We start from the raw sequence: 14,238 nt of genomic DNA on the forward strand, positions 1-14,238 counted from the left end.
CTCTTTAAAAAATAACTATCCAAGGAAGATTGCTTCTGCCTGCTTTTCACAATGTTCCTGAAACGACTCGGGCAAACATCATCGAACTGTGCAAGCATACGACCTGTGTAAGCCTTTTCGGGGTGTGTCTTTTCTACGAGTGATTGCACCTTATGAAAAGCAGTTAGAGCATCCTTAATTTCTGCCGTTGTCATAGAGTCCTCCTCCTCTTCCTCGCCGCTGCTAGAGAACTCCTCTTGAACGACGTTATGTTGCATGGCCTCCAACTCCTTCAGGTCATCCATCGTAAGCTCCTCTTGGTGCTCCTCGAGAAGGTCATTGATGTCGTCCTCGTCGACGACCAGCCCCAAGGACTTGCCGAGTGCAATGATCTTGTCAAGATCTGGTTGCGAAACAGTTTCAGGATCGTCAACTGTTCCCGAATCTGCAGCACCAGCTTCACCCACATCGAATCCCTCGAAGTCTAGGGCGGATACGGCATCAGGCCAGTTTCCTCCACGAGGAATTCAAGGTTTGCCTCGAAACCTCCTGCCAAGCTTGGTCGATGAGTCGGATGCATATGACAACATCGAAATGCTCCTTCCAAAATTCACGCAAGGTGAGGTTTGTGGTATCGGTGATGTCGAAACATCTCTTGAAAAGATGTTTCATGTACAGCTTCTTGAATTTCGATATCACTTGCTGGTCCTTGGGCTGGAAGAGAGGGGTGGTGTTAGGCAGAAGATAAAGAACCTTGATAAACGAATAGTACTCCGCTAGGATATCTTCTTAAAGGCCAGGAGGGTGAGCAGGGGCATTGTCCAACAACAGCAGACATTTCAGAGGGAGGCACTTCTTTTCCAAGAATTTCTTCACTGTTGGGCCGAAACACAGATTTACCCAGTTGGTGAACGAAAGTCTTGTTACCCAGGCTTTTGCATTAGCCCTCCACATCACTGGAAGCTTCTCCTTAAGCACTTTGTGGGCCTTGAAGGCTCGAGGAGTCTCCGAATGATACACAAGTAGGGGCTTCACCTTGCAATCCCAACTGGCGTCCGAACAAAGTGCGAGCGTAAGCCTGTCTTTCATAGGCTTATGCCTAGGTAGCTTCTAATCTTCGTGCGTGATGTACGTCCGACGAGGCATTTTTTTTTCCAAAAAAGGCCAGTCCCATCACAGTTGAAGACTTGCTGAGAACTGTAGCCTTCGTTGAGAGTCATCTCGTCAAACGTCTTAATAAAGGCTTCGGCTGCTTTCGTGTCTGAGCTGGCAGCCTCCCCATGCCGCACCACTGAATGGCTGCCAGTCCGTTTACGGAATTTTTTGAACCACCCATGAGAAGCCTTGAACTCTGGGGTTGGCGTCGATGTCCCTTCTCCTCCATTGTCTTCGGCCTGGGCAATCAAATCGACAAAAATAGCACTGGCCTTGTGGGAGATTGCCGTCTCTGTTATCGTATCGCCGGCAATTTCGTTCTTTTATCCAGACAAGAAGCAGCCTTTCCATCTCATCGTGCACGTGGCTCCTCTTGCTTGACAAAATAGTCACGCCCTTGGAAGGTGTAGGTGCTTTGATGACATCCTTCTGCTTAAGGATGGTGCCTATTGTTGATGGATTTCAGCAGTATTCCTTGGCGATCACACTCAATTGCATACCAGCTTCATATTTTTTAATGATCTCCATCTTCGTCTCCAAAGAAAGCATCCTCTTCTTTCTGTGAACTTCGACTTTCTTGGGACCCATGACTACGTATATACTGTACGTAATTATGTTATGTAGTACACGTATGTAGTAAAGTTCTCACACAACACGATAAAGTATACTACAACGAAATCACTAATGAATTTACGTTAATAAACGAAATCGTATAGAACAAACTACATAATTCCATGTGCTTACGATACCGATGATGCCGCGAAGTGGCCGAAGAAGCACGCCGCTACGTAGATGCACGATGGGAGAGATGCTGACCAATAGGAGAGAAGGATCTTATGGCGGTGACTAGCATCAGGAACCAATGGGAGAGCGGGAGGATGGTGGCGAGTCTACTCAGTTGGCGGCGGGCGAGTTTTAAAATTGTTATCAGTGGTCCGGGCGAATCTCGGACTTTACAGCAACAACCTTTCGTTTGTTCCGATACGTAATACAAACCCTCGGTCCTTTAACAATAGGAAGGTAACTAGCGGCAGCTGGGACGGTCGTAAGCTTCGAACAAGGGGAAAACGGTAGTTAACTGCTTGTCCCGATCGTGCGCCGGCGCCACCCGCGCGCACCCGAGAGGTGAAGAATCACTTTTGCTTTCGGCCGCGGGTGTGAAGGACGTGTTCGTCATCGCTCTGCCCGCTTCATCGTCGTATGCTTTGTTTATATTGTGTTTTCTACTAATGGTTTGTTTGACTTGAAAATGAAACTGTAAGTACACTGTTTTCATTTTCATTACTTAATTATGAATCAACATGGAGCTATCGCCGTAGATGCGGCGATTTCCGCTCTTTTCATGAAATTGACTTGAATTATGTCTCGGTGCCGAGGGCGGGCGCACTCGCGCCGAGTCATGTATTTTGGGCGAAAGTGTGTAATTGAAAGATGTAAGTACTCTTTTTCATTATATTTTTGCCCTGTGCGTTCGTTGCCGAGAGCGTGATTGCGCTCGGCACGAGCCTCTTATTTGTATGAATAGAATGCAATGAAAGTGGATTCGCAATGCAGTATTCTTTTCATTTTCATTTATTAATTGCATCAAATTTAATTTTGGATCAATTTCCGCTCTTACCCGGGAATTAATCCTTACGATTTATTTATGTGAAAGTGAAAATCGCAAGTGCAGTATTCTGTTTCATTTTCATATATTTTTTTTTATGATAGCATCATATTATTATGGATCAAGTTTCCGCTCTTACCCGGGAATTGATCTTTCCCCCTTTAAGTTCTATGAAGTGAATCGCAAGTGCAGTATATTGTTTCATTTTCATATTACTTTTCACTGCTGTGCGGGGGTAGGGGAAGCGAAGGTCTGCCAGGAAGTCGTCGGAAAGCTCTCCCGCGACTCCCTTGGTATCCGATTCTTCTTCTTGTTTCCTGCCCCCCGCTCAGCTTCTTCGTTGTATTTTGTATTTGGGGTCTTCCTTGCGTTCGGGGTGGGGCATGTCTCCCCCCCGTGCGTGAGGGAACCCCTCTTACTAATCTGTCTGTGCTACCGCAGGTGCTAACATCCGTGGGAGACGACCCTTGCGGACCAGGTACGGGCCACTGCGGCTGCAGGGCTGCCTAGCATCCACGATCTGCTGCAGTGTCTAGCGAGGTTTGGGGCGGTGACCTTGGAGCGGTCTCCACTACAACCTTCACGGCCGCTTATGCTGCTTCCCCCCGCTGGTCTACACTCCCCATGCTGTGTCGGTGACGCCGTCTGCCGCTACTAGGGCCGGTCGCCGCCGTACCGAGGAGGGGTATGCCATCGCCGCCTGTGTTTTCTTCGTGTTGCCTGCCCCAGACTTCCGCTGTCCAGCAGCTCGCCCCTGGACCGGCCTGGCCCCAGTAACCAGGTTCCCGCTGGCTGCCGATGATTCTACGAGGCGATGGCTGGGCCTGCCGTACCTGTCGCTGATGTGGTTCCCGCTACTGGCTTGGCTGTCCCTTCTGTGTTTGCCGCTCCTGAGCTGGTTGCTGTTCCTGTCGCTCCTGGTTCCTGCGCCTGTCCATGCTGGTCCTGCCCATGGTGTGTCTTCCCCAGTCCCAGGTCCTTCCGGACAGGTGCAGTCGGGCCGTGTTGCTTCGGCAATAGGCCCGACTCCGGCCTGGATGGAGGACCTGACGACTGTCCTGCGTGAGCTGACGAAGAAGAGGAAGGTGTCATCTTCGTCTTCGTCTGCTGCTGCTGCCTCTTCCCCTTCGACTTCTAAGGCCCATAAGCCGAAGAAGAAGAAGGCTGCCTCCCCCCCTAAGAAGTCTCCTTCGGGAACTTCTAAGGGCCCGTCCCACCTCGGTGGGACGGGGGGTCCTTCTGCTGGTCCTCCTGCTCCTTCGGGGGAGCGGGGGCCCGTCTCCCCTTCCGTAAGGAAGGAAAAGATAGACGGGGACCAGAGGAGTATCGGTTAGCACTGGTACTTCCTCGCCTGGTGCTAGCGGCGATGCCGCTACGCCAGGTTCCGGCTCGGTCTCTCGTTCGCGGGAGATCCCGAGTGTACGCTCTCCCTCGGGAGACCGTGCAGCCAAAGTTTCGGCGCCAGAGTTCGCTCGGCGCCAAGACCGCGGCACGGAGCAGAAGGCTGGCGAGAACCGCTCAGGTGACTCTCGCCAGGCCAGCGGCCGCTCTTGCAGCGACCAGCTGGTAACCGGGGTTTTCCCCCTAAGAAGACTCCTTCGGGAACTTCGAAGGGCTCGTCTCACTCCGGTGTGACGGGGGGGTTCTTCTGCTGGTCCTCCTGTTCCTTCGGGAACGGGGCCCGTCTCCTCTTCTGAGAAGAAGAAGAAGACGGGGACCAAGGGTGTGCTGGCTACCGCTGGTACACCCTCGCCTGGTCTTGGCAGCTCTGCTGCTAAGCCAGGTACCGGCTCGGTTTCTCGTCCGCGAGAAGTTCCGAGTGTACGGTCTCCTTCGGGTGACCGTGCAGCCAAAGTTAAGACGCCTGAGTTCGCTCAGCGTCATGACCGTGGCACGGAGCAGAAGACTGTCGAGAGCCGCTCAGGTGACTCTCGCCAGGCCAGCGGCCGCTCTCGTAGCGACCAGCCGGTACCTCGGGTGGACGTGACGGTCTCTGACCGACCACGGGTTGAGGCTGGGAAGAGGTCCCCCAGGTCCCCTCGACCGACGGTACCAGCCTCGGCTGGTACCAGCGGTTTGACGTGCCGCGAGGATGCTCACCGGTCTCACCGCGAAAGTGAGCTCTGCAGGTCACCTGACCGCCACTCCCACAGGGACCGGGCGGATACGGTAACCAGCAGCAGCTCGTCTGACGCACGGGACCGGGGTCGACGTGCTCAGTCGAGCCGCTCGCCACAGGTGAGCGGCACGGCCAGGCCTGCAGATCGATCCCCACCGCGGGTTGGTGATCGGCTGCAGCCCCCCACGTACGCTGGTCCTGCCAGCGAGCCGGGGGGGGGAGCGTCAGGTCTGTCTCTCCACTACCTTCAACTTCCTCGGGGCACGCCGGGAAGAGTGAGGTAGCTAGGAGTGATCGTGAGAGGTTCGCTGCTCACGATCCCGTCACGACGCCGCACGTGCCACGTATGGTCTTAGGACCAGCCAGGACGTACGCGCAAGTGATTGGAGGCGACCGTCAGGGGGGGGGAGGGGGGGGGTAGCGTCAGTTCTGTCTCTCCAATACCTTCAACTTCCTTGGCATACGCCGGGAAGAGCGAGGTATATAGGAGTGATCGTGAGAGATGCGCCGCTCACGATCCCGTCACGACACCGCACGTGCCAGGTATGGTCTTAGGACCAGCCAGGACGTACGCGCAAGTGATTGGAGGCAACCGTCAGGGATCTGTTGCTGGTCCTTCTTCTGAAGGAGGAGGGTCTTGGGAGCTGCTCTTGTTGGAGGGACTGGACGGTCCCACTCCTCAAGACGCTGTAACTTCCGAGATTCAGAGTAACTTTGCCCAGGTTATTGCACTAATTCGTCAGCACAACGACCTGGGGGAAGGATCGCCGCTCCCACCAGCAGAGCCCATGTCTCTGCTCGAGTCGTTTTGGGGCCCGAGAGGGAACCCAAACCGACGGTGGGTTTGCCGCGATCGGAGCTTGCCGATTCTGTCTTGAACCAGAATCTCTCGTCTCCGGACAAGAAGGCTCTCTCAGTTCTGGCCGGTCGATCAAGCTACTTCCACCTCCTCTACTGCGACAGCGGCGTTTCTACGTGTCTTCGGACACCGTATTTAAATACTCCTTCGGTCCTCCTGAGAGGTTTCGACCTCGACGAGGACTGGAATGAGTCGGAGGATGGTATCGGCTCTCTCCTGTCAGGTGTCGATCAGCCCCACCCAGACGACGTTCACAGTGGCGGCAGACCCTTACCTACAGTGAGAGTTCGTAACCCTCCTCGGGGAAAACGTTTTCTCCTGACGATACGTTTTCCCAGACTCTGAGTGGCTGCTCCTAATCTTCTCCAACTGCTAGTTCCACTGGGAAGGCGAGCGAGTATCCAATTCCTCCCCCATTCCCTCTCTCCTTACGGCTACGAGGGAAAGGGGAGGGATCCTACAGAGATTTCTCTGTAGGATCCCACGTTGGGGACTGCGCTACCGCTACCGGGGGACTTCGCGTCCTACCTGACGTAAGCCCCGGTCGTTGAGGAGGGATCCTGCCCCATTCTCGATTTCTACGGGAATCGAGAGGACCACCAGGCGATGTCGTTTGACGAATTCGGTGGGGGTTTCGCAGACTGCTTAGAATTCTACGGAATTTCTAGCACATTCAGAGTGTTCGAGTTTCTTACGATCTCCAAACACTTAGGCGAGACCACGGTCCAAAGTGAGCGAGACGAGAATCCCCGATATGTTACACGATAATCGGGAACCTCGCCTATGCTCGAATTCCTGGAATTTCTAGCATTAGGAAGAAGACTGCTGCTGAAAGAAGACTATCTCACAGTAGGCGACCAACCTGGAATAGAGAAGAACGGACGGGAATATCCAGTTTGGCTTGAACTATCGTCTTAGTATTCTGTTCACCATTGAAGCTTTCCTTCGAGGAAGACTTCTTCACTCTCTTTGATAGAGATCGAAGGTGGTCGATCTCCAATCCTTATTTTGTTTTCTTGAAGGAAAGAATTTAGGATGGAGATCGTTGTTCAGAATCCTACAAATATACTACGTATATTAACCTCGCGACATGATTCTGCTAAGCAGTTGAATGGTCCGAGGGGTAGGCGCATATCCTGGTTATTCTACGGATTGCGACTTAGACGAGAAGTATTCTAATTGAACTGCAACTCGGGGTTGCCTGCAACCTCCCAGGAGTTTCCAGTTTCAATTTTATATACTTATGGTGTTGTCACAACAACACCATTTAAGCTTTTATATTTACCGAAATTCGTTTCGCATAAATATAATTGCTCGAGCATATCTTTTTATGCTTGGTGGTTCTAGCCGAACGCATTCCTTTCGTGGAAAGGATTACTTGGCAACTCAGGATGACGAGTCAGCGACAGCTACTGCGTATTGAATTGCCCGAGGCATTTCAGTACCAGCTGCCGCTTCGAGATGGACGGTTGGTTATGTCTTTCTCACCTGCTTTGATTGAATACCAACCGTATCTCTGCCCAACAATCACGGACTTAAGTCTCTGATTAACGGGGATTCTCGCATACATGAATGACCATCTACTGCTGTGACGCTAGTATTCATCGTCTTCGGTATTGCGAGAATTTTAAACAGAGATATCTATTCGACTCTCATCTTTCTGTTTACCGCACGGTAACAGAATTCTGTAATAGTCTCTTGCTGCATCGTATCTCGATAATGCGAATGATTTTTGCGGAATTTGAGTTTGTCCTCAAAATATCTTGTATTCGGAGGTGTGCAATTGTTCATTGTTCACCCCGGATTAGCAGATGTATTGAAAGACATCGCCTACTCCCACACCTGCCAGCTCTACTTCCAAACGTTCAGCCCATGAGAAGCAGTTCTTCAGGTGGCTCTCCCCTGTGTTTCATTACTGAAGAACGCCCGCTTTCACTGCACACCGGACAGCAATGAAATGGCGGTTAGCGTTTTCAGTCATTTGTAAGCACAGGTCCAGAATCTTGAGATTCCTTCTCTCGATTCAGCTGGAAGACGTAGGTTGCATTCATTGCCTACCTTCGTCTTCAACGTCACATAGTGTTGTTTCTCCTTAAGCTGAGATTCAACGTCTATGAGATTTTCTTGCCATCAGGGACCTCGGTCTTTTGAAGGCAATTGACTTTCGCCTTTTGAGCTTATGCATTAAGAGAATCATCGCCGCGCCGTCCGGCATCGGTGACTAACAAATATATTACTTGTTTGGTCTCTCAGCATAACTCTTTAAAGGGCGAAGGTCACGTGACTTACCCGGATGCTTGGACAACTTGCCTCTACTGATTCCGAACCAGTCAGTCGGCATCTGTCAGAGCGCCCGAGTCAGTTACGAACTATGCTGTGGACTTAGTTCGGTTGTTCCAGAGCAATCATTACTTCGTCTTAATAGCTTGTCAGTATGAGTACTGTACATAACCAAAGTCGAGAAGAGGGATAGGTCATACGACTATTCCCTTCTTTTCGTCTTAGGTAACTGCATGACATCTCTTGAGAAGTCAAGCACAAAGGGATGGGGATTTGTGATGCTCGATTTCGTACCGATCTTCGTAGCGAAGACTCAGAACCCTTCGGTAACTGACGATTGGTTCGAGTCCTTCACAATACCCTCCCTAATGGACTTCACCGCCTCCGATACGAAGGCTATGCTGCTTTGTCCTGTGAAGGCGCGACGGAGCTGTCTGAAGAAACTCGACACCCAGGATGAGTGTGGACGCCTCTTCATCATTCTCTCGCGTTCCGCAAGAACTTCTCCGTGGCGCAGGTAGTGAAGGCAGGGGCCTGGTCCAACCGGACCGCATGCACCTCCTTCTACCTTCGGGATATTGCCCACAGTTCCTTGGATCTTTTTCCTTGGGAACCGTGGTGGTTGCTCAACACGTTGTGTAGTTAACCCAGACCCTCGCAGGCTGAACAGCATCGAGTCCTGGTGTGACCGTAAGAATGGATGAGGATGAGAGTGTGACTGGCTCCTCTTCCCATCTTTTTCTTACCTCTACTCTGGGTAGAGGGACACGGTCGTCACCCTGCTGGGTAAGGACGAGATGCAGGTGAGCTACTCAATAGAGCACCATCCTATCCCTTTCAGTAGGGATAGGAGTAAATATCCACCACTTCCTCCAACAAGGGGGAGGAAGTGGATGCCAACTTGAGACAACCCATCATTTTATGATTGTCTCTTGCAAACAGGAACAAGTTCTTGCTTGCTGGTACGAAGAGATACGCTTGCCTCTCTCTTAGTACTTGGCCCAGAGGTCTGACCATTGATCCTACGGTGCACACCCCGATCAATCGGACAGAGGTTTGGATCCCTCCCTTGCTCTTACGACCAGGGAGGCACTCCAGGGTTGGACGAACACCAGTCTGTTCACCAAAAAGACTCAGATTCCTCCCACCAAGAAGTGAGTCTTCCTATTGTTAAAGGACCGAGGGTTTGTATTACGTATCGGAACAAATGACAATTTGTCGAAAATTGCATTTTTCCTAACTATACAAACCTGAGGTCCTTTACATATAGTCCCACCTCATGCCACCCCTCACTCTGCAACTTTTTGCATGGGCCTAAAGCAAAAGTGATTCTTCACCTCTCGGGCGCACGGGCGTAGCGGCACGATCGGATAAGCAGTTAACTACCGTTCTCCCCTTGTTCGAAGCTTACGACCGTCCCAGCTGCCGCTAGTTACCCTCCTATTGTTAAAGGACCTCAGGTTTGTATAGTTAGGAAAAATGCAATTTTCGACAAATTGTCATATCTTGAACAATTTTCGTATGTAGAGCCACAAAAATCTTTGTATTTGCTTTCCTATCATGAGTTTTTCGTAAGTTGAGCCTTTCGTATCTCGAGGTACCACTGTATTGTATAATTGCTTTGGTTTAAGTACCTTTGATCTGTTTAAATATTAGTTATATTTTTATACCGTCACAAAAATAATGTTATACAGTGAACCCTCCAGATTCACGCACTCACGTATTCGCGGATTTCTCTCTGGAACATATACCCCCATTATTCACTGAAAATTCACATATTCATGATATTTTTTTATGAGAAATATCCACAAATTCCTGTTTTTTTATCAATTTCATCATAAAATGCACTTTTTGTGATAGAAAAACTATTAAAAAAAGATTTAAAAATTTTTAGTGGGTTTTTCTTGAGTTTTAAATAAGAAAATAGGCAGTTTTAAGCGTTTTTATAGGGGTTTTAACTATTCGCAGGTTCTAGCTATTCACGGGTGTGTTTGGTACCCATCCCCCGTGAATACAGTGGCAACACTGTAATATCTTCAATAGACAGATATGATTAACAGACAAGAAGGCTTATGCTAGTCTCAGCTTTAAGCAAAATCTGTGCTTATAACATGTGAAAATGCACATTTTTGTTGTGAGGATTCCTAACATATCTGAAAATATAGAAATAGATAAAAGGAGGACGTAAGAAAACATTTGGAAATGGCTGCTCATTGAAAAATTAATCCTGAGTATTGTGTAAGCTAAGAAGAACACTTCTTTTCTTTTCAAGGAATTTTTGCCTACAGGTAAGCCAAAAGTTTCAAAATAGTGTATACTACTGTAGTGTTAAGGACTATGAAGAGTAGGGAAATGAAGATTTTTAAGATTTTCAGACAGTGTCCCCAAAATCAGGTTGAGTTGTACAGTTTATGTAACAGAAACCTCCTGCCAAGCTTGGTCGATGAGTCGGATGCATATGACAACATCAAAATGCTCCTTCCAAAATTCACGCACAGTGAGGTTTGTGGTATCGGTGATGTCGAAACATCTCTTGAAAAGATGTTTCGTATACAGCTTCTTGAAGTTCGATATCGCTTGCTGGTCCTTGGGCTGGAAGAGAGGGGTGGTGTTAGGCGTAAGATAAAGAACCTTGATAAACGGATACTCCGCTAGGGTATCTTGTTCGAGGCCAGGAGGGTGAGCAGGGGCATTGTCCAACAACAGCAGACATTTCAGAGGGAGGCGCTTCTCTTCCAAGAATTTCTTCACTGTCGGGCTGAAACACAGATTTACCCAGTTGGTGAACAAAAGTCTTGTTACCCAGGCTTTTGCATTAGCCCTCCACATCACTGGAAGCTTCTCCTTAAGCACTTTGGGGGCCTTGAAGGCTCGGGGAGTCTCCGAATGATACACAAGTAGGGGCTTCACCTTGCAATCCCCACTGGTGTTCTAACAAAGTGCGAGCGTAAGCCTGTCTTTCATAGGCTTATGCCTAGGTAGCTTCTAATCTTCGTGCGTGATGTACGTCCGACGAGGCATTTTTTTTCCAAAAAAGGCCAGTCTCATCACAGTTGAAGACTTGCTGAGAACTGTAGCCTTCGTTGAGAGTCGTCTCGTCAAACGTCTTAATAAAGGCTTCGGCTGCTTTCGTGTCTGAGCTGGCAGCCTCCCCATGCCGCACCACCGAATGGCTGCCAGTCCGTTTACGGAATTTTTTGAACCACCCATGAGAAGCCTTGAACTCTGGGATTGGCGTCGATGTCCCTTCTCCTCCATTGTCTTCGGCCTGGGCAATCAAATTGACGAAAATAGCACTGGCCTTGTGGCAGATTGCCGTCTCTGTTATCGTATTGCCAGCGATTTCGTTGTCTTTTATCCAGACAAGAAGCAGCCTTTCCATCTCATCGTGCACGTGGCTCCTCTTGCTTGACAAAATAGTCACGCCCTTGGAAGGTGTAGGTGCTTTGATGACATCCTTCTGCTTAAGGATGGTGCCTATTGTCGATGGATTTCGGCAGCATTCCTTGGCGATCACACTCAATTACATACCAGCTTCATATTTTTTAATGATCTCCATCTTCGTCTCCAAAGAAAGCATCCTCTTCTTTCTGTGAACTTCGACTTTCTTGGGACCCATGACTACGTATATACTGTACGCAATTGTGTTATGTAGTACACGTATGTAGTAAAGTTCTCACACAACACGATAAAGTATACTACAACGAAATCACTAATGAATTTACGTTAATAAACGAAATCGTATATAACAAACTAATTCCGTGTGCTTACGATACCGATGATGCCTCGAAGTGGCCGAAGAAGCACGCCGCTACGTAGATGCACGATGGGAGAGATGCAGACCAATAGGAGAGAAGGATCTTATGGCGGTGACTAGCATCAGGAACCAATGGGAGAGCGGGAGGATGGTGGCGAGTCTACTCAGTTGGCGGCGGGCGAGTTTTAAAATTGTTATCAGTGGTCCGGGCGAATCTCGGACTTTACAGCAACAACCTTTCGTATCTTGAACAATTTTCGTATGTAGAGCCACAAAAATCTTTGTATTTACTTTCCTATCATGAGTTTTTCGTAAGTTGAGTCTTTCGTATCTCGAGGTACCACTGTATTGTATAATTGCTTTGGTTTAAGTACCTTTGATCTGTTTAAATATTAGTTATATTTTTATAACGTCACAAAAATAATGTTATACAGTGAACCCTACAGATTCACGCACTCACGTATTCGCGGATTTCTCTCTGGAACATATACCCCCATTATTCACTGAAAATTCACATATTCATGATATTTTTTTATGAGAAATATCCACAAATTCCTGTTTTTTTTATCAATTTCATCATAAAATGCACTTTTTGTGATAGAAAAACTATTAAAAAAACAGATATAAAAATTTTTAGTGGGTTTTTCTTGAGTTTTAAATAAGAAAATAGGCAGTTTTAAGCGTTTTTATAGGGGTTTTAACTATTCGCAGGTTCTAGCTATTCACGGGTGTGTTTGGTACCCATCCCCCGTGAATACAGTGGCAACACTGTAATATCTTCAATAGACAGATATGATTAACAGACAAGAAGGCTCATGCTAGTCCTAGCTTTAAGCAAAATCTATGCTTATAACATGTGAAAATGCACATTTTTGTTGTGAGGATTCCTAACATATCTGAAAATATAGAAATAGATAAAAGGAGGACGTAAGAAAACATTTGGAAATGGCTGCTCATTGAAAAATTAATCCTGAGTGTTGTGTAAGCTAAGAAGAACACTTCTTTTCTTTTCAAGGAATTTTTGCCTACAGGTAAGCCAGAAGTTTCAAAATAGTGTATACTACTGTAGTGTTAAGGACTATGAAGAGTAGGGAAATGAAGATTTTTAAGATTTTCAGACAGTGTCCCCAAAATCAGGTTGAGTTGTACAGTTTACGTAACAGAAACTGTGGTATTGGTGGTTATCTTACATTTTTTACTACCAGCATATACTAAGGCTGAATAGTAAATATTAATACAGATCATGAAATACGCTACAGATTTAAACAGTAAAAAAAGTACTAGCATTATTTGACTTGAAACAAATTGAATGCAAAATGAAAAACCCAACTAGTTGCCGGTTACAGTAAACATTTTTTCCTAATTGTTGAAATATATTTGTTCATATACGAAACAAACCTTTATACTAAAGCTTAGATTTATTGTTTTAGTCATTTCTGCAAATTTAAACATTTGACTAAATCTATAGCTTGAAATCTCTTAAGAACCTTGAAAAGGATGTGCCTGCCATCCTCAACTTGTTTCCCAGAGAGAAATTGAAATACCCATCATAAAGAAATAAGCAGTTGAGTGATAAGTCTGAGCAGCAAATGCACAGAGTAATTGCATTTTATTTGATCCCACCAAGTTCCAATGATTCTTTTACTGATTTTGTGATCTCTGGAAGTCGTTATTAGCTGTCTGCATAACTGAAAACAATGCATGCTTGCAATACATTTTTAGTATCTAAAAAGAATTGTAAAATTACATCTTTTAAAATTAAATTCCATACAGCTAACTCTAAGCTGTCAGTCATCCGTTAGAAGTTTAAACTTACAATTAAGGTTATTAACTTATAAAATCTAGGTGTCTAGAGTATTTGAAATTCTTGCTGTGGATAATACAGCCAGCAATGTAGCCAACACACGATTAGTTTCAAGTTATTTGAGTCAAGTGCTTATAAATTTACTACTCGGTGATTGTACCTACAATAAGCTCCCACTTGAAATAGAGAGGACTGAAAACAAGAAATCTGTCAAGAAAACTTTTGAAGACTTTTCTGAGTGTTGTGATAATGTGGATTTGACATTTCATCCAGAGTATGAGTATAAATCTCGGGAGTGTGTCTACACTATTTTTTATGTGATAAGCGGTTTTGTAGGCACAGAGTGCTTTCGGTGGAAAAATGGAAGAAACCAAACCATAATCATACTCCAAACTTAATGTTTCAAGGAGTTACAAGGATTAGGATGTCTCAAAGACTTGTTAGGCCATCCGAGGAGACATCGTGTGCTCACTTATCTGTAGGAGCAGGTTTTACTGTGCATTCACAGTGTTCTAATGCTTTTGTCTAGCTTTCTTTTTTAAACTCTTCCACACTGTTGCTGTTTACAACTTCTGGTGGCAGTTTACTCCACGTGTCACATATCTTGCATGTAAAGAAGTTCCCACAGTGGGATGTGTTGTATCTTTTCAGTTCTAGTTTCCATTTTCGTTTAATGTAA

Source organism: Macrobrachium nipponense, chromosome 2 (assembly GCF_015104395.2).
Source record: "Macrobrachium nipponense isolate FS-2020 chromosome 2, ASM1510439v2, whole genome shotgun sequence".
In the NCBI taxonomy this organism is placed as follows: domain Eukaryota; kingdom Metazoa; phylum Arthropoda; class Malacostraca; order Decapoda; family Palaemonidae; genus Macrobrachium; species Macrobrachium nipponense.